The sequence below is a fragment of the Ursus americanus genome, chromosome 1 (genome assembly GCF_024610735.1).
Source record: "Ursus americanus isolate L20-20 chromosome 1, mUrsAme1.1.p, whole genome shotgun sequence".
NCBI classification, from domain to species: domain Eukaryota; kingdom Metazoa; phylum Chordata; class Mammalia; order Carnivora; family Ursidae; genus Ursus; species Ursus americanus.
The window spans coordinates 63437421-63462563 of record NC_142127.1 but is presented as its reverse complement, the minus strand read 5'-3'; the positions used below and the strand labels follow the sequence as shown (position 1 = coordinate 63462563).

Here is a 25143-nt window from a genome sequence, read left to right as displayed (position 1 = left end):
TAACCAACCGAGCCACCCAGGCACCCCAAGAATGCCCACATTATTTTACTTGAAAATTTTACATATTCAAATACCCCTTAAAATAGAAATATACTTAATTTAAATTGACAGAATTAAAATATATAGTTTTCTTTCCAATTACAAAATTATATTAAGAAAATATATATAAGTAAGTAAAAATCATTCTTAATCCCTCATTCAGATATAAATAAGATCCTAAAAGATATCTTTACAAATTTTATAATATATATACACATATATATTCTCTAGAGAGAATAAAAATTATGCAAATTTTAGCTTACCTTTAAAAATTTAATATTACTTAATATGTTCTCATATCGATAAACAGACCACTATAAAATGATTTTCAAAGGTGTAATTAATATGTAAATAGCAACATGTATATAACCAAAATAATTAGAATTTACATGGTATCCAAATTTTAACCACTTGAAGGAGTGCTCTAAGGAACACCATTGCTCATACATTTTATTTATGGTATAGATTTATTAAAGAAAATAATTATTTGGAATATTGTTTTGAATCTTGGTAATTTTCTTATGCTTTACAAATACTTTAATATTAAGAAAACATTTCAAAATTGTTTTTCATACTAAACAATTGATAATTCTGATTAGAAATACACTAAATTCACTTTTCTGCTAACTGTATTGTCTAGGCCATGGCTAATTCATGAGATCATGAATAAATGAATGAAGAAAGGCACTTCTCTCTATCTCGTTTCATTGAGTTCTATACTCTCAGATGGCTAGCCTTTGTTTTTATTCTTTAATTTCCCAACAATTTATTGCAGCATTCTGGTTCATTACTGAAATTAGCTTTGTCACTATGTATTGAATTTCTTTTCTTTCACAGGCTGTCTACTCTACATGTATATGGTCCAAAAGCTATTATTATATTCTTTTAGCTACCAGTTTGGAGCCCAAAGCTGATCCTTAAAAACATCTTTGAGAGACAACAAATACAAAACTTTGAATATAATTACGTTTGACCACCAAATGTTTTTTTAACTTCCCTTATTTTTCCAACCCTCACAACATTTTCCCATATACAAAGACTGCATAGAAAATAAAATTTCATATTGCAAGCAAATGATTTTAGTATTTAGAAAGATAAATGATTGCAGAAAATGTTAATGACATACTTTCATTGGTAAATGTGGCAAGATAATAGCTGTAAATATAAATGTGGGAAGATTTTCTTTCAAGATCTCAGAAAGGGAAATAATTTCACCCACATTAGTTCCCTTCTTTCTGTTTTTACTATCATCATTTTGATTCAGGGCTTGTTTCTGCACAGGATAGAGTAATGGTCTCCTGTTTTCTTTCTACTTCCATTTATTCCATACTGCACAGGACTGCAAGTGTAGCCTTTCTACAACAGAACTCTAATGATTTCACTTATTTGTTAGAAACAAACAATAGAGAAATAACTGCCAATAACTCCTCACTGCCTACCGTTCAAACCTGTCAGGTTGTATTTTAAGGCACTCAGTGATCTGACTTCCACCTGCTTCTCCAGATTCATCTCTTCTTCTTCTTCTTCATGGATGCTCTGCTATAGTCAATCTGAACACCTGCATGTTTCCTGAACACACTATGTGTTCTTGCTTCTGTACCTCTCCCTACTCTTTTTACTTTTTCTTGATATCTCGACTTCCACCATTCTTTAAAATGCCACCTCACTCATAAAGCTTTACACATGCCAAATCAGCAGTTACGATCACTTATTGCTTTCTTGAATCTCCATTGTAGTTTAGCATATTCTGCTTTTAACGAACTGAAATAACAAGAAATATTATGTATATTAAATGTATGTGTATATTAATACGATAAAATATAATATAATATTTAATATATTAATAATATAAATATATAATTATATATAAATATACATATTACATATATTTATATATAGATATATAAAATAATATAAATATAATATAAAATAATATTTAATATAATATTTAATATATTAATAATATGTAATAATACAATATATTATTAATATATTATACACATAATATATATTATATATACATATATAATATATATGGTTCTCTGGTTCCTGACACAAAGCTCCCAAGATCTTTGTAATTTCCTGAGAGGTAGGAGTGTGTCACCCTGAGTTCCTAAATCCCTTGGCATTTCCTGGAGTTCTGTTCTAATGGGGTTACTCTTGGTGGGCTTCTTGGCGGGGGTGGGGGGGGATGGGTGCTGGTCCTAAGCTATGATTAGAAGCTTGGAAAGTGAAATGATTGTTTTCCTCAGAATTTTCCCCTAATTTTTACTTTTTAAAACATTTAGACCTTCTGTAGTATTTAAAAAGAGGCTGGAGACATGGCACTTACAATAGTTTGGTGATGATGATACCTTTAAGATTTAAAAAAAAAAAAGACAAATAGCAGCCTGTGCCATGGAAATGTCCTAATGAAGTCAATGAAATCTGTGAGAACCAGAGATAACACACACTCAGCCATTCAACAGAGCCCATTAAAAAGTGCTTACAGATTTCACAGTGAAGGACACACGTTGACTAAACGGAGGTTTTATGATTTTCCAAACTACCATCTGCCTAATCATTGCAATGGCATACTTGAATATAAGAGAAGTGATTTTTTTGCTAATCACAAACATTCACTGGGAAAACACCTGCTCTCTTTCAATTGTCTGCAGTTTTAATGGTATCACAATGCAGTACTATCATGTCAAAGAGTGATGTCTTTCCTTTTACAGTCACACAGATGTTGGAATAAATGATTAACATTGATTCAAATTGTCTAATGTCCAAGAGTAATGGAAGCAAAGACAGTCAATATTTCCTAACACTGAATTATAAAGTAAACTGTTTAAAATTTTAAGATTTTTCTGATCAACATACAAGGCAAACATTGAATTTATGACTTTTACAGGTGCCTGGGTGGGCTCAGTCAGTTAAGCGTCTTCCTTCCACTGGGGTCATGATCCCAGGGTCCTGGGATGGAGCCCCTTTCCTTGGGCTCCCTGCTCAGCGGGGAGTCTGCTTATCTCTCTTCCTTTCCCTCTGTGATCTCTCTCACTCCCATTCTCTCTCAAATAAATAAATAAAATCTTCAAAAAAATTTATGACCTTTATGTTTTGAGTCAGAACTCTAAAGGAATCCAATATAAGAAACTGATCTGGATTTTCTTTCTTTACAGTTTCCCATATCTTCTTCATTTATGTGTCTTCCTCCTTTAATGTACTTATAACAAATTACCTTGAATACTATTTTGATCTTCAATACTTTCTATCGAAGGAGGCTTCTGGTTCAGAAACAGAGAGTACGCTTGCTCATTATTTAAATAGGATTATATTCTCTAAATAGGTGCTTGATCAATGCTCTTCGTTATTGATAATGACTTCACCCAGATCCTATCAGCATCCTGAGCTACATAAGAAAGAATGGATTGTATCTTTCTGTCGGATATTAAATTCATTCCTTCATTTTTTCATTATTATACATTTATTTACTATTGTATAGCAGGCATTGTGCCAGATTCTAGGAAAACAAGAGAATAATAATGAACCCTTATTTCCCAGGACACTACCCTCTCAAAGAAGGTGGTGAGTATGTTAAAGGAGACTGTACAGTGAGAGTGAAGCCAAAGGAGAGAGGTTTTTTTGAGAGCATTTAGGAGAAACAAATAAGTAGAGCCAGCTTTTTTTTCTGTTTTGTTTTTTATGCTGTTTTCTTCTCATGTTTTAGTATTTCATGTTTACTTCACAACTTTCACATTTGAAGAAAAATCTGCGTCAGCTTTATGGTAGGATTTATGAAAAGTTGAAAGGACACAAGAAAGCTAGTGCTTCACATGTGAGGATATGCAGAGTGGAATAAATAAATTTTATGAACTGTACCTCAGCTTTGTAAGTCTAGAATATTGAGAGGGCTGAGAGAGGGAGTTATTAACATTTAAAAGCTCAAAATATTTAAGACAGGGTGCCTAGTAGCTCACCATGGGCCACCAGATTACTCCATGCTCCCTCACCTCCAAATCACTGTTCCCCCAATAACTGAGCATCCTAGAGACCAAACTGGCCATGACACAAATTCATACAATGAATACGGAAAGGGAGCAGAGAGGCGATTAGTTGTAAGGTAAATTTATCTAGGCAAAAAAGAAATCTCATATATTGCTTCTGCCTCAGAATAGAAAGATTTCCTTTAATTCCAGAAGGATTACGATCTTCAGATTTAGATAGAGCTTCTTATGTACACAGGGTAAAAACGGACAGATTCTCCAATCTCTGATCCCATATCCTAATTAATATTGGATCCTTATTCTCCAGGAGACTGTGCTCTCAAAGAAGTTGACAGGTATGTTAATAAAGAAGTCTGTATGGAAAGGAGGGAAGCCAAATAAATGAGTTTTGTAGAAACAAAGACCGCCATTCTAATAAATCTCCTTACATTGACATATTTTTTTTTTCTTCAGACAGGTTGAGTACTACTGATTATGTGTATGATAAACTCTATCCATTTCTAGAATTGATTAAGCTACAGAATCATTTATTATTATGATTAGGTGAAAAAATGGTGATAATGGAGACTGCCATAGTCTCTCTGTTGACTGCTTTTTCTTCACCTATTCTCTCTCTGCACTTTAGGGTGGGTCATTGCCACAGTGGTTCATTACATTTGGTAGCTATTATTCGTGATTTCACTCTTCAATTTGTCAGAGTTCTAGATATACCTTATTTTCAGCGCACAGGTTTTATGAGTCATATGTGTCATATTGACAATGTTCTCATTTTATTCATATTTACTCTAGGCACGTGGTCTGCATATCTGCCATAGTGGAGCCTTGCTTGAGTTTAGAATGCATTTTGTGTTTTCCTGCTATTCTTTGGCATGCTTTAAAATTGATTATGTTGATTTAAAAGCAGGCATTGGAATAAGTGCTATTTGAGTAACTGGAACGTAATAACTTCCAAATACCTTTAAGTGGACATTAGGCCAATTCCTGCTTTTGCCTCTTTCCAAAGTCTCAACTTGAACAAATCCCCCCAATTCTCTAGGTTTTAGTGTTTTTGAAACAAAACAGAGGGGCCTAGATTGTCTCTAAGCTAACTTTCAGTAGCAAAAATATATTCTAAATTCTATTACAAACCACATTATGATGCTGTGGGGCAAATAATAAGGTACTGGGTAGAAGTATCAGTAGATTACCTAGAGAAATAACAGCTAGAGAACTCTGAACTTCATTAGAGGCATGGGTAAAGGGGAAGACACAGAGATTAGTCTGAATATAGATATAAAGAAGGCATAAAAAACAACAACTTCTTGTTGCTGTTTTGACTCTTAGGGATAGTTTCCTGGGTAGAGATTTCTACCACTACAGTCCCAATAATGGTAGAAATATACCAAAAGTTGAACCTAGTCCCTATATGTCAAGAATTCTCTCAGCATTCACCTTTCTGCTGCATTCTGAATGATCATTCCAGAAAAATCATATTCTGTTTTAAGCCCTAGTGTTAGAAAATTCAGTAAGTTCTTGACCTTGCAAAGCTCATGTGTGTAAGTATATTTATTAATATGCGGTAATTATTGTTATCTCTTGATGCCAAATTAGAAAACTAATCTAAATATTTTATCTAAATTATAAAAAGGAATGAATATACTACAAAGTACTGAGAGTAAGTATTAAATGTATAGCTATTTGTTTTAAAAATCGCACCACAACAAATAGCTCACTAGAGACTCCTACTGTTGGAAGCAAAATCTTCAAATGTAAGGTCAAAGTCCTTTTTTAAATGAAAATACACCCAGTCATAATCACAGGTTAAGTGTGAAGTCATATAAGAGGAAAAAAATACATTTACTTAGCTACCAAATTATCTCTTAGGCTTAATTATAGTAATTTGTATATAGAACATTTGTAGATTTGACTTAGAAGAGACTTCTACATAAATTCAAAAGCTGTACAATTCCACTAAAACTTTTATTGATCTACTTTATCCCTAACTGGGAGTGAATTAGTGAAATATATAGCATTCCTAGTATTAATTCTGCCCTCTAGATAGATAGTGCCAATCACTAAGATTGAATGAGGTCGTCAGTGTTCGATGTTTATCTTGTGGAGAAAGGAAGAGATGACATGATGCATGAATAGGCACTGGTTTCTTTAAGGAAAATGTAGTGTTTACTTCTCTTTCAGTGTCATTATGAGATGTGAATTACAACTGAGAGGGACAGAAGAAAAACATAATGTATTAGTGCTTGGCATTATGTTTTCAAGAGAATGGCTACCAAAACGTGCTTCTAGAATCAAAAATCCTTCAAATGGTCACTTTATATTTAGAAAAGTCTTTACCAATGTTTTTTGCCACTAACGCTTTGACTCCAGCTCAATTAAAACCTATTTGTTTCATTTTTAGGGGGCATGAAGAACAAAATAAATATAGCCAACCATATGAAACAGGGCCTTCCTACAGAACAGCCCTTTCATGACTCTATTTCTCTTGCAGACCTTGCCTCTTTTCTATTCTTTTTACAGAAATAATCGTTGAAAAGGAAGTTACTTGTTATATAAATTTATTTCCTACAATTCTCTATTAAGTTTCACCCCTCCTAAGGTCTGAGCATGATCTTGTCAAGGTTACCAATGACCTCCATGTTGTTAAATCTAGCTGTCAATTCTCAGTCCCATTTAACTTAAACTTTCAGCTGTATGTAACAAAGTTAATACACATTTTTTTCACTTAACTTTCAGGGTTTCATGTTTAGTTCCTTTTTCTCTAGCTCACTGGCCAAATTTGCTGGTTCTTCTTGTTTCCCTAATCTCTAAATTTTGGATTGCTTCAGAGCTTAGTCCTTAGAACTCTTCTCTAATTTTTATCCATTATTTCTGTGAATACCTATAAATCCAGGGCTTTAAATACCCAGTGTATACTGATGACTCCCAAACTTACAGCTCTAGCCAAAACCTTTCCCCTGAACTCTAAAATTATATATCAAACTGTCAACTGGACAACTGTACTTAGATGTTTAGTAGCTACCTCCAACTCAATAGGTCAAAAATCAAGGTTCTAGAATGACACACTTCCCAAACCTGCTTGTATCCCAGGCTTCCTCATAGTAGTCAATGACAACTCTATCTTCAGTTTACTCAGGATAAAGACCTTGTAGTCATTTTACTCCTTTCTTTGATATGCCACATCTGATGTATTATCATATCTTGTTAGCCCTGCCTTCAAAATCTATCCAGAGTTTACTACCTCTTACCATTTCCATTGTTATTACTTTGCCCGAGTAATGATCATAAGTTGCCTTGATGATGGCAATGTCCTATTAACTAGCCTGTCACTCTGATTTTATGTCTGTCCTCCTAGAGTATATTTTCAGCTCAGAAATCAGAGTGAGACTTGAATAATGTCAATTCATGTTACTCCTTTCTTCAAAACCTTCCAAAGTCATTCAATCTGTCAGATAAGAAACACAGTCCTTCGAGTTCTCAACATTTGCTACAACATGGACGGCACTGGAGGAGATAATGCTAAGTGAAATAAGTCAAGCAGAGAAAGACAACTATCATATGATTTCTCTCATCTATGGAACATAAGAACTAGGATGATCGGTAGGGGAAGAAACGGATAAAAAAAGGGGGGGTAATCAGAAGGGGGAATGAAACATGAGAGACTACGGACTATGAGAAACAAACTGAGGACTTCAGAGGGGAGGGGGGTGGGGGAATGGGATAGACCGGTGATGGGTAGTAAGGAGGGCACATATTGCATGGTGCACTGGGTGTTATACACAACTAATGAATCATCGAGCCTTACATCGGAAACCGGGGATGTACTGTATGGTGACTAACATAATATAATAAAAAATCATTAAAATATAATAACACTAAAAAAAATAAATAAAAAAAATAATAAAAGTATCAAATCTGAAAAAAAAAAAAGAAAGAAACACAGTTCTTACAAGAACCAATAATGCCTTCCTACCTCTTTGACTTGATCTTTTACAAATTTGCCCCTTTCTTACTTCACTCCATGTATATAGGTCTTCCTGCTGCTTCTCGAATAAGCCAGGCAAGCTTCCGCCTTTGCATTCCTTATTTCAATTTGTATTTGCTATTCCATCTGCCTGAAATGCTCTCCTTCCAGATAGGCAATAATTCGTTTCAAAACAATTTCTTCAATTCATTTTCAAATATCATCCCCTCAGTGAGTCCTTCCTTGGCCATTGTGTCTAAAGGTGCAACCTCTTCCACGGCCACCACAGTCTCTAGGTTGTTTTTCTGCTTTGTCTCTTTAATTGGTTTTGAATATGTGGAAATACATATATATATGTATACATATATATATATATATGTATGTATTTATATGTATGTATATGTATGTATTTATATTTGTGTGTGTATATATATATACATGTGTATATATATATATATACATACATATATATATATATATATATATATATATATACATACATATATATATATATATATATATATATATATATATATATATATATATATAAACAGGTCTTGTTTATTGTCTGTTTCCACTTCTAGGATATAACTGCAATGAGAGTTTTTATTTATTTATATTTTTTCCATAACTTTATCTCCAGGGCCTGGAAAAGAGCCTGGTATCTTGTATGTTCGATAGATGTTTAATGAATGTATGAATGAATGAATGTAAAGTAGATGCTGCTACGTTTTACATTATAAATGAAGCATACTAATACACTGGTTTACTTACAGTTTTTTGGTCAGTCTGCTCTAGGATGTAAGAGTCATGAGTGCAGAAAATGTGTCTTCTAGGCTAGGACAGTGCCTCTTATAAAGTGGCCTTCACTTCAAATAACCAGGGACAGAGACTCCTTTAATTTTCTGATGTATTATTAGAAAATGCAAACATGCACCACCATTGGGATATAGTTTTCAGAGAATTTATAGACACTCTGAAACCCCTTTCTTAATGTTCATACTGGTATCTGGAGTAAAAACACACAATTCTTACTCAGTGAATATCTTTTGTTGCATCCTAGGGCTCTGGTGTCACCTTTGAGAACCTGAAAATAAAATCTTCATAATGACTTATAACTGAATACAGGGTAAAAATAAATATTAGTGCATTTGTGAGACATGGAAATCTTCCTTTTCAAAAACATAAAGGGAATCATTTTTGCCTTATGTGAATGTTAAAACCATTGTCTTTCTTTTTATTATGGTGGCTCAATAAAACTTTCTTCTAATAAATTAAAATGTATCTTTGTCTTTCCTTTTACCTAATCAATATAATTGAGTTTATAGATACATAATTTATATATATATAATTTATAATTGAATTTATAGATATATCCACTTGAAAATATTATTGTTTATGAGATACAAATTGATTGAGAAATATTTTGTAATTTTGAGCAGTTATTAAAATTGTGCCATTATCATTCAGACTAGAAAAATAGCAGTTACAAACTTACCAAATTAAAATAGCTCAATAAAAAATGTACGTGAAATATGTAAACTGGATTAGATTTATTTTTATAATGGCCAGAAATTCACAGGATAAAAGTAACTTAAATGTAAAAAAAAGTGGTAAAAATTAGATTTCAGGTAGTTCATATAATTTTTACTGAAACATGAGATGGTCAATTAAGATAGTAAAAATTCCCTCCCTGAACTATATTTGCTATCTGCTTAGTTTAAACTTATGAAAAGTATGCAAGACAAAAATACTGTTTCTAGATCCCATTGAAGACACCTTAGTAAAAGGGGCTTCTTGGTTAACCATGACCCCTGGAGTTATTAATTCTGCTATCGCTATCCTCATTAGCACTCATTATTGACAGTAACTTCTCTGGCATGGCACTGTGTTAGGTACTTTACATATACACAGTGTAGATCACTATTCCTATTTTATAGATTAGGAACTGAGGCTCAGTTACTTTTAGAAACTTGTCCAAATTTACATAGCTGGGATTGGCTCAGCTGAGATGTGGGAGCTGATGTCCCTACCTCTCTGCCTTATTGCCCAAACCTCCAGATTATCTCCAGAGATACTTCTATTTTTTTTCTCCTTTGGGGATCTTGTGGTAAAGGATTTTGTCTTCTAAATGGCTTTCCTTAAATAATGCTTTCCCCCATGTGGCATTAATCAAACGTACACAAGAGCTAATCAGAGATCCTGATGAGCATAAGCTAGAGTACTGATATGACATCATATGGTACAATCAAAAAGATTCAGTATTTTGATCATTTTATGCAGCATTTTTCAGTATAAGAGTATGATTCTCCTTGGGCTTTCAAAATAATGGAGCTTGAGAGTCCCTACCACTTTAATGGCCCTTTAAGTATCTATTAATCTCTGGATGGCAACAAACTACAATGAATGCTAACATATATCAGTGTTACTTTTTGTGCTCTGAAATTGGAGCCTCTGGGACAAGACCTCCCATCCAGTTGCTCCCATGCTTAACCCTCAAATCATTAGTTCATTCAGTAAATATTTCTGTGCTTTCCATGTGCCAGGCCCCGGGCTAATACTGGGAATGTAATAAGCACATCAGACCCCTGCTATCAGGATGCCAAGTCTCAAATCAAGTAATTACATACTATCACACATTATAAGGGAAAGATCTCAAGATGATAAACAACTGATATCTGCCCTAGTCTGTCAGGACAGTGAGCTCTTCCCTAAAAAGAATGTAGTTAGTTAGGATAAGCTCACTGAGACTGTGAGGCAGTCCCGGGTAGAACCTGGCAGGCTCAAGCTTTGAGGCTGGTGGGGACACTGACAACTGAAGAAGTGAAAGAAGAGCTAAAATCTAGAAGACAAAAGAAAAAGTGGCACACAATAAAACGAGAGAGATAGGAAACTTCACAGGTCAGTTTAAGATTACTGGAATTTAGACCAAAAGCAATGCAAAGACACAAAATGTTTTTAAGTAAGGGAACAACCTGATCATATTTGCATTTTTTATTTTATTTATTTATTTTTTATTTTTTAAATATTTTATTTATTTATTCGACAGAGAGACAGCCAGCGAGAGAGGGAACACAAGCAGGGGGAGTGGGAGAGGAAGAAGCAGGCTCATAGCGGAAGAGCCTGATGTGGGACTCGATCCTGTAACGCCGTAACGCCGGGATCACGCCCTGAGCCGAAGGCAGGCGCTTAACTGCTGTGCCACCCAGGCGCCCCCCATATTTGCATTTTTTAAACCATCATTTATTTATCCTTGAAAATGTGTTTTTCCACCAAGTAGCTAAAAAGAGAATTTGACCAAAATGATTTGATTCAAACAACCCCATCATATTAGAGTAAAGGAAGGTATTGGTTAAAACAGATCATTTCTGTCATTACTGGTTCAAAATGAATCTTAATTTTTAACATTCCAGAACAATGTGAATAAATGTGTCCTTGTAAATTTGCATAATTATAAGTACATTCCAAGTGTCATGAAAGAATTTCTAATTTAAGTACAATGCCATCTATGTTTGGTACTGCATTGCTGAGTGGGATGCTTTTGCACATTTCCCATAATGAATTTCAGAGCTTTGGTTTGGGATCTTGTCCTCATATATTTTTCTAGTCATGTTATGCCAACATTGAAAATTTAAACTCATCAGGAGAACATGTTGTACTGCTGGAGGGGCACAGAGGCATGAACGGGCATGAATACACCATGACCCAATGACTAACTTTTTCTTCTTTAAAGAAGTCTTTGTTGAACATTGAAAAATGTATCAATGGAGTGAGACGAAAAAAGAGCAGCTCTTCCTTGTATTCTTTCTCTTCACACTCCATTTCCTCTGCATTCATAAGGAAAAGGGAAAACAGATTTCCACTGAAAAAACATAATCTCATTCTGAAACATTTTGTGTGGGTTAAATTTGTGAGAACCATTACCAATAGCTGGGAATGCTTACTATTGGGATATTGCCAGTCTGTTGATTATTTCATTATGAGGTTTAAGGTTATATTAACTTTCTGTAGAAAAAGGAGGCTTAAAGAAGTCATTGGTTGGTGCATAATACAAAAGAGGAAAGGCAGTAGGGCCAATGCTCACCATTTGTGAATACCTACTGACAAACTGTGTACCTAACGGAAAGCTGAGTGGCAGTGACCACTGACAGATGAAGACGTCAACAGGCAAGTCCAGACCCTTAAGTTCTTGGCCCTAAATGTACATAAGAATCACCTGTGGAAGTTTTAAAACCATCTAATAGAGAGCCTCTTGTTGGCCAATAAATCAGCTTCTGCGGGTTGGTCCTTGAGCATAAGTATCTTTTAAAATCTCCCGAGGCCTCAGAAATACAGTCAGATTTGAGAATCACTGGTCCTGACAAAGGATCCTTTATTTTAGTTGAATTTTTCTTGACCTTTATCACCTCTCTTTTCCAATTGTTTCATTTTCTGTAGTCACAATATTTTCTTCAAAGCCAAACTTCGCAGAATTTTTAAGCAAGAAAACCAAGGAGTGAACAATTCAGTTTACTGAGTTCTATTGTTTCCAATTCTTGATTTAACCCTTCCTATTCAGACCCGCTCTCACTAGCCTTGCCCAGGCTTAGCCACTTCACCCTGGATTACTGTAACTATCATTTTGTCTCCTTCTTTCTGTTATGAATCAATATTTCAGATTCCTATTTGACTATACTCAAGTCCACCTTTACCTCTACTGTCGTACTACTCAAGAACCAGCATTGATTCTAACCTGTCTACTGCAACAGCTTCCCTGCCTTCAAAGCCTTGTCTTACATACTTTAACCCTTCACTATTACTTAGTATCATATTCCCAGCTCCAGCATCCTGCTTATTCTCATCATGAAGGATTTTCTTTTGTGTTTTCATCTCCTCATTACCTGGACACGTCTACCACCCCCATTTGCCTTTCTTTTCTTAAACCCTCTGGCAAATCCCATATTGTCCATTAAGCTGCATTACTGCAGCCCACATGCATTGTCCCCTTTCCTGAACTGCTATCTCTATATATGGCATTACGAGGATTAGAGTTCCATTATTTTTTTTTTAAAGATTTTATTTATTCGACAGAGATAGAGACAGCCAGCGAGAGAGGGAACACAAGCAGGGGGAGTGGGAGAGGAAGAAGCAGGCTCATAGCGGAAGAGCCTGATGTGGAGCTCGATCCCATAACACCAGGATCACGCCCTGAGCTGAAGGCAGACGCTTAACTGCTGTGCCACCCAGGCACCCCTAGAGTTCCATTATTTTCTAACAGTTTTTCTAAGTATTATATCCTTCAACAATTATTTACTATTTTTTGACAGCAGAAACCAAGTTGTGTGTTTTTTGTCATGCCCTCTACAGCATCTCTGGACTCCAAAACTCACAGCGAGTGCTTTGTAAATACTCACCGCTAATAAATATAATCCTTGCCCTCTTGTAACTCTTCTCCCTTATTCATGTAACTCTTCGGGGGTGGAGGCATGACATTGTAATTACAGAACCTTCCGTGTTTGTATCATTCTCTGCTTCTGTGACTGCTTTTATCACATTCCATTTTAATGGCCTATTTGCCCTCTTCCCGTAATCACTACATCATATCCTTCTTGTGGGCAGGAGCCAAGTCTTATTTGTTCTCTAGCACTTTGAAGAGTTTCTCTTCTCCTTAGTGCCCTAAGCTGATTCATGTGCTCCTTGTATCTCCTTTATCATCTTGTACATCTAACACTACAACTTTATCATAAATACCAGCTTAGTATCTGTATAAACCAATACACTGTAACCCAATGGTTCTCAACCAAGAGTAGTTTTGACCCCTGGAGGACATGTGGCAATGTCTGGAGAATTTCTTGGTTGTCGTAACTGAGAAGCTATTGGCATGTAGCAGGTAGAGAACAGGGATGCTGCTAAACATCCTTTAATGCACAGAATGGAGGCTTCCCCCTCAACAAAGAATTTTCTGGCCCCAAATGTCAGTAGTGACAAGGTTCAGAAGCCCTGATGTAACCTTGGCATTACAAGCACTATGTTCACGGATGTATCACGCAGCACTATTACGCCAATAATAGTTACGTACCAACACTTGTATAATTGAATGGTGAAGGCTAAGCAAGTCAACTAGTCCTGAAAAGTAACATACCATGACTATTTCATCCCTCCATTCCTCCATCCATCTATCCGTTCATTGATTCATAGGTATTTATTGATCATCTCCTGTGCATCAGGCATGACATAATGTAATAGGTACACACTGGAGACAAGGGTCACTCAAGGTTCTTGTACATAAATAAATACAGATAAATACAAAGGCAATTTTGCAACATTGTATGTACCCTGAGAGTGGAAGTACTGGGTTTTATGAAGGCCAGACCCAAAGAAGGTCATCTAATCCAAATTTAAGGGTCAAGAAAAGCTATTTTCTAGCCAAGATTTGCAGAATTAATAAGAGTTAACAAGAAGGAAAGGTAGAGAAAAAAACACAAAAATGGCCAGAGGCTAAAGACAACATTCCATATGTCCAGAATTATGACCAATTAGGAATGGCTCAAGTACAGAGTGCAACAAGGTCCCCAAAGTGATGAGTCTAGAATAATAAGCATGAGTCACGTTAAGAAGTTTGGACTTCTGATAACATTATAGGATTTTTAAGCTGAGTTATAACATAAGGTAAGATATTACTGTTATTTTTGTTATTACTATAAATGTTATTACTACTCCTTGAAAAAGTTGAAGGGAGGACAAGGACATTGAAAATAAAACAAAAATCCTCAATAGGGTTTATTTTAAAACAAAAAGTTCAAGTATTCTTAAATGTTATTAAGTGTCATTTTACTTTTAGTCCTATTTCTGCCCCACTTCTACATTTTACGCAGTTTTATAAGTCAGTCTTTAAAGAAAATTGGAGCTGTGTGTATGAGCTTTATTGGGCAAATGGTGCTTGACTGTGAAACTTTTCACAATCACAACCTCCATGAAAACATCCACAATGGGAAACTGGAAGATATGATAATCTAATCTAATTTGGTTTTACCTTATCATGAGGGAGGAAAAAAGTTTTAAAAATAGAAGTGAGTACTCCGGGATTCAGGTAGTTCAATGAAATGTTAAGGCAGAGATTACTTATAAAGGCTCTCTTGAGTCTTTCCAGGTCACTCTGTGAAAGAACATGATGTTAGAACTTCCCTTAAAGTTTACAGCTAGAAGCTACAAGATGGAAAGCATCCTGTTATTTTTTTTTTTGAGGGCTTTATTTTCATTTTAATTCTGGCATTGTAAAAGTTGACCTAAAATGTCCTTAGCAGTTTTAATGATCTGTTGGTTTCCCACCTCTCTAACTCCTATTCTCAGAGGGATGAAAATATAATTAAACATTACTGTTTGCATGCCACTTCACAGTTTATCAAATGCTTTATTAATTTTTAAAGATTTTATTTATTTATTTATTTATTTATTTATTTATTTATCAGAGAGAGAGGTGAGTGGAGGGAGGAGAGAGGGAGAGGGAAAGAGGGAGAGAGGGAGAGAGAAAGAGAGAGAGAGAATCTCAAGCAGACTCCATGCTGCACACAGAGCCCTATGTGGGGCACAATCTCATGACCCTGAGATCATGGCCTGGGCTGAAATCAAGAGTTGGATGCTCAGTTGACTGAGCCACCCAGGCACCCCTCAGATGCTTTAATATGCACCATCTTAACAATTTTGTTAAGGCTTGATTTTCACTAGGCTTCACTTAATCACTGTATTATTTTCTTTGGTTAAAGAACTTCACAAGGTGAACAAGGAAAAAAAATGGGATCAATGCAATTCAAATAATCAGCAACTAGTCAGACATTCTTAACCTTACCAAAATATTCAGTTTTAAAAATTATAGCTTATTGGATTTTTAATTATGTATATCCAAAACATAGTAATATTTAATCATGAAGACAGCTTTTTCATTTTGTGCAATCTTTTGGCTTTCATGATTGGCATCATTTTAAAGATTTTATTTATTTATTTGACAGAGAGAGACAGCCAGCAAGAGAGGGAACACAGAAGGGGGAGTGGGAGAGGAAGAAGCAGGCTCATAGCGGAGGAGCCTGATGTGGGTGGGGCTCGATCCCATAACGCCGGGATCACGCCCTGAGCTGAAGGCAGACGCTTAACCGCTGTGCCACCCAGGTGCCCTGATTGGCATCATTTTAAAACTAAGAGCTTGGAACAAATGCATTTTCTTATGTTTTCATGAATAAGATAATCTATCACTCATATATATTTAAGACAATATATACCAGTGGGTAAGATCTGTACATCATTTTTTAAAAGCAAAATACATTATTTTGGTTTCAGATAAAAAATACTTTGTGAAAATAATTAAATAAAGTGAATTCATTATGTGGTGGCATTTTCTTACTGAAGTAGGAATAATTTTCTGATTTATTTGGAAAGTATAATAAACACATTGTTTTGAAAAATAATGGCATAGGTAAAAGCAATGACACACAAGATCTTCATTAAAAAGGCAAAAAGAACCAGCAGCAGAGGAAAAGTTCAAAGACGTTCATTGTTTTGGGGAATAATCCATAAACAGCAGAAGTTGCTGACACATCTTTTCAAAAGGCTGTATATGTAATATATTTGGAGGATGAAAGAATTTGCAGCCAAGGAGTTAGCTTTAGGCTGTACTTAAATATCACACACCAGCCTTAATACCACGTATATACAATTGCAGTATCCTTTCCAAAATACATATTTTTTCCTTCCAAATTTTTTGAGGATAAAATATTTCACCTTCAGAGTATATAATTTCCTCTTTTAAGTACTGTTCTTCAAATAAACTTTATATTGTAGAACCATTTTTGATTTACAGAAATTTGTGATGTTAGTACAGAGATTTCCTAAGCCCTATACTATTTATCCACTTGTTATCATTTTATATTAGTATGCTACATTTGCTACAACTAATGATATCAATACATTATTAACTAAAGCCTATATTTTATTCAGATTTCCTTAGTTTTTAACACAATGTCCTTTTTCGGTTCCAGAATCCCACTCAGGATACCACATTACATTTAGTTGTCATGCCCCCTTAAGTATCACCTGCCTGTGAAAATTTCTCATACTTTTCTTGTTTTTGAACACTTTAACATTTTTGAAGAGTACTGATAGGTATTTTATAAAATGTTCTTAAACTGGTATTTATCTGATGTTTTCTTATGGTTAGATTGAGGTTGTAGGTGGAAGGAAGGAAAGGAGGAAGGAGGGAAGGAGGGGAGGAAGGAAGGAAGGAAGGAAGGAAGGAAGGAAGGAAGGAAGGAAGGAAGGAAGGAAGGAAGGAAGGAAGACCAGAGAAGTAAAATGCCATTTTTCATCAGAGCATAGCAAAGGTACATACTACTAATGTGACTTGCCTTGGTCACCTCGTGAGATAGTGTTTGCCAAGTTTCTCTACTACAAAGCTTTTCTTTGTTTCCCTTTCTGCATGCTCTACACTTTGGAAAGAAGTCACTATACATGACCCACACTTAAGAAGTGACAGTTATTCTCGATCTCTTTGAGGGCACAGTATATACATTAATTATTTGGAATTCTGCAATGGAGATTTCTATTCTTTCTCATCTTAAAAATCTGTTCAATCATGTATTTAAATCAGTAGGGATTCATGAATATTTATTTAATACAGTGGCTTATAATATACCACTTCATTTATTTTCTTGCTCAAATTGTCTCAGCTTTGGCCACTGGTAGCTCTTTCAACTAGCTTCTGAGTTCCTTTGGCATAACTCCCTCATTGTGGGCTTTTTTTTTTTTTTCTTTTTTAAGCAATTATTTTCTGACACTGTAAGTTGCTACAGGCTCATCTCTATATTTCCTGCCCCCTTTCTAGAATAAGCCATTTCTCCAAAGATCCTGGTTTCCTTTACTAAAGGATGATATTAGAAACCAAGATCTAGGCACTAGGTGTGCTCATTGCTACTGGGGTATCATTGCTTCTAGGCCCTCTCAGATGACAGAGCAAAGAATTACATGTGTGTATTATATTTATTTCTGTATATACACATATCTATAAGTATTTCTATCTGTAACTATCTTTATATTAAGTTAAACGTGAGTTTGTGCTAATGTCTCCAACTCTAATCCATTACCACATGGATAATTTTACCCTCTTCCACTTGTTTATCTGTAATCTCCCATTCTAAAAGTAATAAACCCAGGTCACACCATATACCATTCCCTTACTTAATTTTTCAAATCTTGTATACATGTATAATAGCATCAGAATTGTTAAGCCAACCCCCATGAGGATCAACCTTATCAACTAGACTACAATTCTTAACTACTGTTTCTTTTGCCTTTAGCCTTGCAGAGTCCACTCATTACAAAGTTACTACTTTTCATCTCTACCTCCTTCAGTGAGGTTGTTTTGTATAGTTTTAATATGGCTAGATTGTCTGGTTATGTTCTATATTCTATTCTAGGATCCCCTAATCTCCTAATGATTTTTTAAATTTGCATAAAGATTCACTCTGTGCTATAAAGTTATATGGGTTTTGAAAAATGGATAGTATCACATGAACACTGCAAAAGTGTCATACACAGCAGATTTACTGCCGTAAAAATCTTCTGTGCTTCTCTATTCATTATCCTTCTTCTTGCCATTTGATCTCCTGGCAACCACTGATCTCTTTACTGTCTCTGTGTTTTGTCTTTTCCAGAACATCAGATACTTGGCCGTCAAGCTAGCCTATAATCTGGCTTCTTTACTTAGCAATATTCATTTAGGATTTATCCATATCTTTCTGTGACTTGATAGCTCATTTCTTTTTACTGCTGAATAACATTCCATTGTAGGAATGTACCACAATTTATCCACTCACCTATTGAAGGACAGCTTGCTTGCCTCCTGTTGTCGGCAATCAGGAATAAGGCTGCTATATAAACATTCATGTGGAGATTGCTGTGGAGACACAAAGTTTCAGACCAGTTTGGCAAATACCTAGGAGCACAATTACTGAATAGTATTATAAAATTATATCTGGTTTTGTAAGAAACACCCAAACTGTCTCTGAAAGAGGCTGCACCATTTTGCATTCCAACCAACAACGAATGAGTTTCTGTTACTTTGCATCCTAACACATATATGTATGTTTTGTAAATATCTACCCCCAATCTATGTTTTTTTCCTTTCTCTTAACAATGGCTTCTACATACAGAACGTTTAAATTTGAATAAATGTCCAATTTATCATTTTTTTTTCTTTTTGGATCATGTTTTTGAGATTTTGATATTAATTTATATTTTTATATCAGTTTACTAAAAACATGTTCTAAATTTTATTACTTATTGAGATTTTCCCTAGCCTAAGAATCTATTCTAGAAACATTCTATTTATGAAAAGAGGTAGCACATTCTCCTGGTGTTCCTCTTACCTGTCTGACCTTTCTTAATCCTCTCCTATGATGCTGGGGCTCAATCCTATGCATACTTATCTTTGCATTTTACTTTTCACCTTTATCCACTCTGATAAGCTCTCAAAGCCCTTCATATGTTTGCTTCCAAATTCATTTTTCTCGGGAAGATATTTCTTCATTTTCAGTCTGCTATAGCCAGCTGTTCACTTACATTATCACATGTATAACCTACAAACTCATCTAATTTTCCACATTCAGTACTGAATTTCTGCTATCCATTTACTACCACCACTCCTACCCCACTTAGTTGCTCAGGCCATAAATCCTGGTATCGTCCTCCACTTTTTTCTCCCTTCTGAACTCTGACTTGAAATCCCTCAATAAATCCTTTTACTTTAATCGATCCTCCTCTTATTCTTCACTTCCACTACCAATCCAAGTTGCCATGATCTGTCTTGGAATAGCAATATGTTTCCTGGTTTCCCTGCTTCTGTTTTCACTCTTCTCTACCACTTTCCATAGATAACCTCAACTTTATATCCCCCTTATTTTAATAATTCAATTTAATAATTCAATTTAATAATTCAATAATTTAATAATTCAAAAAATAATTCAAATCCTTCACATGTTCTACCTGGCTTTACCTGTAACTACTTACCTGAAGCCACTTTTTTCTCTTTACTCATTACACTCCAGTCCCCTCTAAATTTTCTGCTGGCCTCCAGGTCTTTTTTTCTTTGATGTGTTTACACATATAATTTGGTTTATCTTTAATGTTCTTTTGGCCACTGTTTACTTGGCCAGATTCTAACTATTCTTTAGGACACAGCTTATTGCAATATTTTGGAAGAAAACTTCCCTGACATACCAATATAAAACATTTTTCTTTTTGGTCTATTCACACTACTCTGGCATCTTCCTGGATATTTTCTTCTACACTTCCAAATGTGGATTTTCACATTCAATTACACACAACAAATGCAGATGAAAAGGTGCACATTTTCTTTTAGAGATTTTCATCTTACACTCTGAAGATGGTGCCCTCACATTATCAGCTTATCTATTTTATTTTTTTTTTTACTTTTTTTTTAAGATTTTTTAAATTTATTCGAGAGAGATAGAGACAGCCAGCGAGAGAGGGAACACAAGCAGGGGGAGTGGGAGAGGAAGAAGCAGGCTCATAGCGGAGGAGTCTGATGTGGGGCTAGATCCCACAACGCCGGGATCACGCCCTGAGCCGAAGGCAGACGCTTAACCGCTGTGCCACCCAGGCGCCCCCAGCTTATCTATTTTAACTAAGAGTAAGAGCTTCTTGGTATTATAGACTGAAATTCTTTCCCCTTTTTGCTGGAACTTGGTTAAAATTTTGATCATTGAAAATAATAGATGCTTTTGGCATATTATTCAAGGTGACCTTTGTGTACTTAAATATTAAGATAAAACTTTCAATCAGGGGACACAGTGAACTTTTTGTCAGGGATTTTACATATTAAGCTTAATGCTTAAAAACGAAATAAGGTTTTGGCTTGACAGAGTTATATCACCAAAAGCAGAAGGAAGTAATTACTTTCGTAGCTTTCAGATTGATCCACAGTTAACAGATTTTAATAATAAGAACATCCTTATACTTCCAGTGGTCAGCCTAAGAAGTCTTATTCTTCCGATTTCAAGTTTTGTGACCACTGTTTTCTCCCTTACTTCTATGTGAGAAGAAAGACTATGCCCAATGCAGGAGCCAGAAGCGGGGATGTATCTTGAAGCCTGAGCAACCACAGATCATCATATCCATAAAGTTCAAGTCTCCTGATTTAGAGATAACTTTTATCCTACTTCTTCGACCTCACACTCATGTTTTGTGTCCAGTTCTCTAAGCATCTGTTTGCACTTTGATTTTGACTGGGTGATCTTTTGTTAACTTCACCTACATAAGATAAAGATCAATTCCCCTCACATTTTTTCCTGGCTTTTTCCTACTTGTATAACACCTGACTAACTGGATAAAAAGGTATCATTTTGCTGACAGCTCAGGTGAGGACATAAAGTGATTTTCAGCGCATCTCCCTTTGATCGTCATATACATTTGACTGTAATATCCTGCTGCTTCTTCATTTAGTTCCCCCAGACCCCCTACCTTTGCCATCCTCAGCACTGTCCTAGATGTCATTTCTTCTAGAAAAATTTCTGAAATGGTCATTTCACAAGAGATTCTTATAATACTCTTCTCGTCTCATCCCCTGAGCCTCTGCCCTAGCAATCTACCTTTGTTTCTACTGCCACAGGTGTTCTGGTACAGGTTATTTTGAACATATCACACCCACTCCTAGCTCCTGGAAGTTTATTTCTGTCTTTCTGTTTCACTATAGATCAAGTCCCAGGTCCTTATTCTATACATCAAACCCTCCTACTAAATAAGCATTCCTCTCCTTTTCTTTCTTTTTAAAAATCCAAACAATTTTCTGAACTTCTTCCCAGGAAGCCTAATGTCATGTTTTTTCTTTATTCCCATCTTTGATTTTCTTTCTTCTCTCAATGTAATGTCACATGCCTAGAATTATTTTCCATTAAAGATTACCAAAATTTCTGACTTTCTCTCTCCTTTTCTCTTTCCCTTAAATAATGTCTAACATGATTTCACTTACTTCAGAAAATCTTTCTGGATTGATCATAAAGGAGTTAATAACTTTACTTAGTTTATTATGGGCTAAGGACATTTTATAAGGCTATTTCTCCCATCTTTTCCCATTTATTTATATTTACCATCCATTCTTGAAACGTGTTATATTTTGATATAATGCACTTTTATTGACCTTTTTCATATGATGGCCACATAGTTTTACTCTCCTTATTCTGTAAATACGTATCAGTAAGACTGTTCAGTTTTAAGCAACAGAAAACACTCCTAAATTAAGTCCCAAATGAAATTTTTGATGGATATGGAGTGATTCTTGGAAACAACAACACAGCTGGACAATCAGAAATGGGATACTGGCAGCTACGAAGGGTGGGACAGCAGAAGACACAGCTACCTTTATAACCCAATACATGCTTGGTCAGAATAACTAGACAGCCACAGGAGGATGTGGCAAGTGGACTCTCCCTGACTCCACTGAATTGCTTCTAGACTTAGCCCAAACCTTCACCTTGCCACTAAGACTCCTAGTATAAGCACCAATTACCTGATTCTGTATAATTGAGTATAACTTCAGTCACATGGGGCTAAATACAGATACTACGTGACCGCTTGGTTTTCTGTTTTGGAATTCAAAACATATTCCTCCCAATTTAGAAGAATGTTCAAAAATTGGTAGTTAAAAATCCAGACATACATCCATTACAGTAGCTTTCTGTATTTTTGTCACTATTTTAGATTGTAGCTTAAGGAATAGGAAACACATTTGTATTATTTTTATTTTTATTTTTATTTTTTTTTAAAGAGAGAGAGACAGCCAGCGAGAGAGGGAACACAAGCAGGGGGAGTGGGAGAGGAAGAAGCAGGCTCATAGCAGAAGAGCCCGATGTGGGGCTCGATCCCACACCGGGATCACGCCCTGAGCCGAAGGCAGACGCTTAACCGCTGTGCCACCCAGGCGCCCCTGTATTATTTTTATATGCTGTCATCCTGGTTTCTAGGCATGATTTTATGTTTTTGAACAATGCTAAGAATATGACTCTTGCTTCAGTATGGATGCCTCCTTTTACAAGGTAAGAGAAAAATTTCCTCTGTGATTTAGCATTTAACAGTGTTGCATGTGCTAAAATAATGAAGTAAGTCTGCTTTTTAAAACATATCGTGTGTATGCTGATTTGAAGCATTTGGCTTCAAATATTTGTCTTCCCTTTGATGTCTGATTGATTAGAAGCTCAAAATGAAATGTGTGAGTTTATGTCTTGTATGTTAACTTAAATTACCCGGTTTTAATGTGCAATCTGCTCGATTTTATTGGCAGGGTATATCACAACTTTTAATGAGTCACATCTTGTACCAAGTCACACTTTAAAAAGAAAGAAACCACATAATTAAATCAGGTTTTGTCCATTTAAACACATTGGACTGATTAGACACTTTGGTTTAATTTTCTGGGAAAAGATAGGAAGTGTTAAATTGTATTAGTTATTTACACTGTGCTTTTTATTCATTTGAAGTATAAATCCATTTGGGCTATGGAAAAGGAACTTAGCATGTCTTTGTTTTTCAGTAAAATAAATAAATGCTTGCGTCAGATGGAAACAGTGCATACATATGTGTATGTGAATTTTTAAAATATTGGGATTATTGCATCCTCAACTATTTAATTCCAAATGTTGCATGTATATTTATATGTTCTTTACATTCTCAAAGGGACCCTGGTGAGAAAGAGACCCAGAATCACACTTTAGTGACTTATTTTATATTTGTTTCTTACTACTTACTAAAATAAGTTTTAACAAAGTATTAAGTCAACCAGTTATTGAAAAATATTTTGTATTTGTATATAAACATATAAAGTACTATCTCTATAAATAATTACCGTATTCATTAATCTTCTTTAAACTTATTTGGTGAAAGATGAAGTAAAAATGGAATCACCATCTTAACACATGTATAAACTAGATATATACATCCAGTAGAAATATCTTGATAAGTTATAAACCGAACAAATTCTCAAATTAGATGTAATAAGTTAAAATGCTAATAATGAAGTGTCAATTTTGGAGGGTGTGGATTCTGTAGATTTCACAATGTCAATAGAAAAAAATATGGAGGACACAGTCTTTAGTATTCAAACATTATTGGCCTAATTAAGCAAAGTAGCTATTCACATTATTGACAAACAACTAAAATTTTGGTATACACCTTTGTTACACATATACCAACCAACACTTGCATTGGAACTGCACTTAGAAAGCTTAATTGTTAAATCTTTTAGCAGCATACCACTGCCTGTATATTTAAGAGCTGAGTTCACCGGGCCAGGACACTGTGATAGAGAGCAAGACTGTCGGTTCCACAGTTATGTGGTCCAGTCTGTTTTGCTGCTACGGGATGACCTCCCAGCTACAGACATGTCATGGCTGACGTGTTTCCTCCTGATCACATAAGGAGATATTAACCACAGTTCTTTATCTTTCCTCAAAAAAATAACACAGAATGTATGCTTCATTGATACAAATAGCTTTTTATTCCAAAATCACTGCTCTAGAATTAAACTCATTGTTTCCTTTTTAAGCCTTTGTGTATATCAAATGTATCTGTTCTTTTATACCTAATCTATATATCTATCTGAATAGATATATACTGATATACAGATGATTCACGTACTTTAAAAGCTGTCTCTTCCCCAGTTCTGTTGGCCATTATTGAGTCATAAGTTTTTACGTATATGACTATTGACCGTCTTCTTTATTGAATTATTGTGACTGTGTTTGCTATTGAGATACAAATTCCAATTAAATATAATTGTGTTTTTATCCCCTCCAGATCATCTTTAGGTTCTCTAGCTAGCTATGGAATACGAGAGTTGGGAAAATATTAAAAAGAAAAAAAAAAAACTACAAACACACACACACACACACACACACACACACACACACACTGAATGGTCTTTCTAAATGTAATAATTATTGAAAAATCCACAATAGTCTATAGGAATGATTTGTGAGTCACTCAGTATAGTAAAATATTTAACTTTTAACAAGTAAAATACAACCTGTAATATGTAGAAATCTGTGGTGAATATATTTCAATTGAGAATCGTTTGAAGTGGGGCCAGTCAGACACAGCAGACTGGAGAGTGTGGTGGTGGGG

At 35.1% G+C, this 25143-nt stretch overlaps 1 long non-coding RNA gene across 1 annotated transcript in view; it reads right to left on the bottom strand.

The window, feature by feature from the left end:
- Window positions 1–25143, bottom strand: part of LOC148110776 (uncharacterized) — a 497911-nt gene that overhangs the window by 82169 nt on the left and 390599 nt on the right. Inside the window, exon 9 of the long non-coding RNA XR_015724380.1 lies at window positions 18825–18904. This is a non-coding gene — a long non-coding RNA (uncharacterized LOC148110776). The remainder of the gene's footprint in view (window positions 1–18824; window positions 18905–25143) is intronic.